At 45.1% G+C, this 4526-nt stretch overlaps 1 pseudogene across 1 annotated transcript; it reads right to left on the bottom strand.

Annotated features, from left to right (window-relative positions):
• Window positions 1–1218: 1218 nt before the first annotated feature.
• Window positions 1219–1822, bottom strand: LOC309975635 (small ribosomal subunit protein eS17-like; annotated as a pseudogene). Its single transcript has one exon. The product of its transcript is annotated as a small ribosomal subunit protein eS17-like (transcript).
• Window positions 1823–4526: the final 2704 nt, after the last annotated feature.

Here is a 4526-nt window from a genome sequence, read left to right on the forward strand (position 1 = left end):
CTGCCTCAGCTCCGGGCGTCTCATGCAGACAACAATGTCCAGAGGCAGAAGAAAGTGGATGCTTTCTTCTCAGTGTCTTTTTCCTAGAGGCCCACAGGAGCTCTTCCTTCTGGTCTCAGTGGACAGAACTGCATACAGGTCCACACCTAAACTAATCGTTGACCAGAGGAACTGTATTATCATGCTCTATTTAGACCAATCACTGTTCACCTGATGCGGATGGGGAAGGCCCAGCCTCACCCAAAGCCTAGACCCCTGACTTTTGAATCAGGATTCTGTTAGCAAGGAATAAGGGAAAGACTGCCCTTTGGGGTGGCACTCAAAAGTTCTGTGCTTGCTTTATTGATTTGTAGGAGCTCTTTACATATCCTGGATACTAACTTTTTATCTGCTTTATGTGCTGCCGATATTATCACCTAGGCTGTTGCTTGTCTTTTAACTTTGTTTATAATGTCATTTTCATAGAAGAAACCTTTTTTTTTTTGGTAATGTAATGAAATCAATCTTTTGTGAGTTGTGTCTCTCATCTAAGAAATCTTTTCCTGCTCTGAGATCTCCTACATTTTCTTCTAATTATTTTAAAGTTTTGTTTCTCACTTTTAGGTCTTTAATCCATCTGGAATTAATATTTATGGATGAAAAGTCAACTGTCACAACACTTTTTATTGAGTTGCCTATTCTCTCTCATTACGTTGCAATGCCACTGCCATCATAAATCACATTCCCACATATGCTTGGATCTGTTTCTGGGCACTCTATTCTATTGATCTCTTTGTCTAGCCCAGCACCAATACCACATTGTTTTAATTACTATCGCTTTCAAATAAGTCTTCGTTTCAGAATTGTCTAGTCTATTCTTGGTCCTCTGCTCTCCCATATGAATTTTAGAATCATTGCTTAGCTCTTTGAAAAATCCTGTTGGAATATTCAGCGGACTTGCCTTGAATCGACATATTTTTATGGCGAGAACTGTCTTAGTGACATTGAGGCTTCTCATCCCTAAACTTAATACATCTCTCAATTTATTCTTTTTTTAGCCTATAGTTTTTATGGTTTTATAGCCTATAGTTTTTCTTCACAAATATCTTCAGATATCTTTTCTAATATTTTTCTGGGTTCTGTACAATTTTAATTTTATTGTGAATTATTTCTTTTAAAAAAGATATTACAGTTTCTAATAAATTATTGCTTGTGTATAGAAACACTGCTGAATTTTGTATTTTATTTGTATTTGGATGTTAAACTTTGTCCAGCAACCTTGCTGATCTCTCTTAATAGCTCTGACAACATGCCTATGGAATCTCTTGGGTTTTCTATATAATCATACCATCTGCAAAAAAAAGTCTGAGTCTTTTGTTTCTTTCTTTTTCTCCTTTTTTTTTTTTTTTTGGTCCCAAGGTTTACGGTGAAAATATTACAGCACAGCAGAGTCAACTGGCTCCATGGTATTTTGAAATTCATCCCAGCTGTGGGCTGAGTGACCTGCAGGTTGGACAGATTGCCAAAGTTCAAGAGCTTCAGCATTTCCTTAGTGTCAGGATCTACTTCAATGATCTCCTGATCCAGGGCTGAGACCTCAGGCACATAATTCTCTCTCCTCCTGCAGCTTAATGGAGACACTTCTCACTGGGCCTCTCTGAAACTGCTTCATCAGATGTGTGACATAGCCTGCTTTCTCCCTGCGAAGCTTCTTGCTGGGAATAATGGCCACCTCCTCGCACACACGCTTGTTGGTGCAGAATTCGTTGCCCAGGAACTTGCATTATTTCTCACTGATGACCTGGGCCACCTTCTTCACGGTTTTGGTGTGAACGTGGCCCATGTTGGCAGGTCCTTGGTAAAAGAGTGAGATTTTGTTTCTTTTATTTCCTAATCCTCTATCACCGAGTGGTAGCTTCTAAATCTGACCTCTCCCAGCTCTTGGGCTGTGCCAGTGGGCTGGCCCTGGGCAGCTCCTGCCTTGCGCTGTTATAAATAAAAGACCCCTTACTCTCTCCAGAGCTTTACAGTTTACAAAGCACTTTTTCTTCCGTTATCTCATGGATCCGTATTGCCCCCACTTTACAGAAAGGGAAGGGCTGTAAGCTCCAAGTGCAGCAATCGAGCTGTGCGGAACACTGCGCTGTGAAGCCTCAGACAGTCCCTCCCCTTCTGTGTTTCTCCTCTGAGCTAAAAAGTTTGGCCAGGGATGGTCTCTGGCATTCTCAGACTCATGATTGATAGCTTTGGGCGGCCACGAGGCTCAAGGAACCCCTCTGAAGACTGAAGTTCACCGATAAAAGGGGGGTAAGAGTCTGGGTACACTTAGGTCCTCAGGCTGGTGTCCCCAAACATCGTGGGGGTGGGGAAAAATGGAAGTGTTTCAAGTCGGAGAAATGATATAAATGATGGGGAGAGTGGGAAACAGGGCATTGTCTCCAGTGCCCTGCCTCCACGCGGGTTCTCCTCCCTGTTTGGAAGAACATCCTCCGGACCCGGAAGGGGAGGACGAGGAAGGGCTAGAGGCCGTGGGTCCCCTCTTCCGTCGCCCCCTCTAGCCGCCGAGCTTAGCAAGCACCTCTGACGCGTATCCGTAGCCTGGGGCGGGGCTCTCTGTTGCCATTCCAACGGGCCACCCGGCTCGGGCCCCATAATGCGCAGGCGCAAGTCCGGGCCTGAACTGGCGAATGCGCCCTCTCGTGGCAGACCGTCAGATCGCACCCTTTGTTATAGTGCTGGAGGCGGCGAAGAGGATGCAGGAGAAAGATGTGGGTGGAGTCTGGGAGGCAGATGCGACAGTCAGATCACAATGACGAGAATCCCTTTCCTTTGTCCCTCATGCCAACATCTAACCCCCCGTTTTAGTTGCAGATGAAGAAAATACGGCTCTCAGAGATCAAGAAACAGGTTCATAGAGACGGAAGTGGAATGAGAGAGTTGGGGAGATGATATATTATTCAATCAATCATTCATTTATTCAGCAAACATTCATTGAGATGGGGAGAGACAGGGACAAAGGACCCAAGGGATTAAACTGAGACATTGACGGGCCAAGATGGGGCAGAAAGCTGGGGAGACAGGTGCGGAAGGCAAAGCAGCAGGGACAGAGAATCAGCTAGCTGAGGTCAGGGCTGGAGTAGCAGGAGTAAAGCAGAGGCATGGGAACCTGGGCTGGGCTTTTGGAGACAAGGCTGAGAAAAACCCAGGTGCAGAACTGACCCTCCAGTTCACCTAGATGGTTGTTCCAGCTGGATAGGACAAAATCAGGAGCTCCAGATGGGCTCCTATGACCACCTATGAAGTGGTCTTGCCAAAGAAAGTGGAATATACACCTGATCAGGACTCTCGATCCAACTACAATTTAAAAGAAAAAACAATGTCCAGGAGATACAATTTATAAGAAGTACAGAGGTCAGAGGAATATTTTAAAGAACACAGTAGAGATGCAATCAGCAAAATCCAGACTGGGAAATTACATGACAAATGACCTGGTTACCCCAAGGGCAGAGAGAGACAGAGAGTTAGTTGGAGGGAGACTCCAAAGATTTAAAGAGATTTCAAAGAGACTTATCGATCAGTTGCAATGTGTGCATCTTATATAGATCCTGATTCAAACAAGTACATTGTAAAAAAAAAAAAAAGACATTTATGAGAAATTGGAAATTTGAGCACTATAGATCTGATATTAAGGAATTATTATTAACCTTATGGTAAAATAATGTCATTGGGTAGTTTAATTGTGATTATATTTTTAAAAAGTCATTATCTTTCAAAGATTCACACTGAAATATTGACAGAGGAAATTAACTGGGAGGGCTCTAGATGAAATGAGATTGGCCATAAGTTGATCATTGTTGAAGCTGGCTGATTGATATATGGGGGCTCATTGTATTATTCTATATATTTTAGTTTTATTTTAAAATTTCCAGAATAGGTTTAAAGACCCTGTGACACCCGCCCACCACCACCACCCTTAAGCCTCAAGGAACGGAAGGCACTCAATCTGTTATAGCAGCAGATTGCAATCCAGACAGCTCTGAGGTGGGGAGGTCATCTGTGGGGCAGAGGAGACTTTCAAGGGACTTCCAGCTGCCTCCTGGCCCAGTCCCTGGTTCCCTTGATTTTGGGGAGAGAGCGAAGGATCAGTAAGAAAGGCTGGCCTCAGTGGGCCTGGTGGCACTGGGTTCGGGCAATGCCACCTTAAGACAGCTGAGGGTGTGCTTGGGTGGCTCTAAAAATAGCAGGAGAGGCAGCAGCCAGGGAGGGAGGGAATCACATGGAGCCACTGAGGGGCTGAGGCCTGGGCAGCTAGCCAGGCTCTGGCACCTCTGCCTGCTCCCCCAGAGCCCTCTGATTTTCCTCTGCCTCCTTTCTTCCTCTTGCCCTCCATCTCTGAGAAGGCAGAGAGGTACCAAGGTGACTCTGGGACATACCCTGCCCTGTCTGAGAGCCTAAGTGGACACTCATTCTGGAATTTGCTGGCTATCCAAGGACAGGTGGGATGGTCATGTGGGGAGAGACAGGAAGGGACAAGGACTGAGTAACAT

The sequence above is a fragment of the Leucopleurus acutus genome (genome assembly GCF_964270905.1).
Source record: "Leucopleurus acutus genome assembly, chromosome: 19".
Classification (NCBI taxonomy): domain Eukaryota; kingdom Metazoa; phylum Chordata; class Mammalia; order Artiodactyla; family Delphinidae; genus Leucopleurus; species Leucopleurus acutus.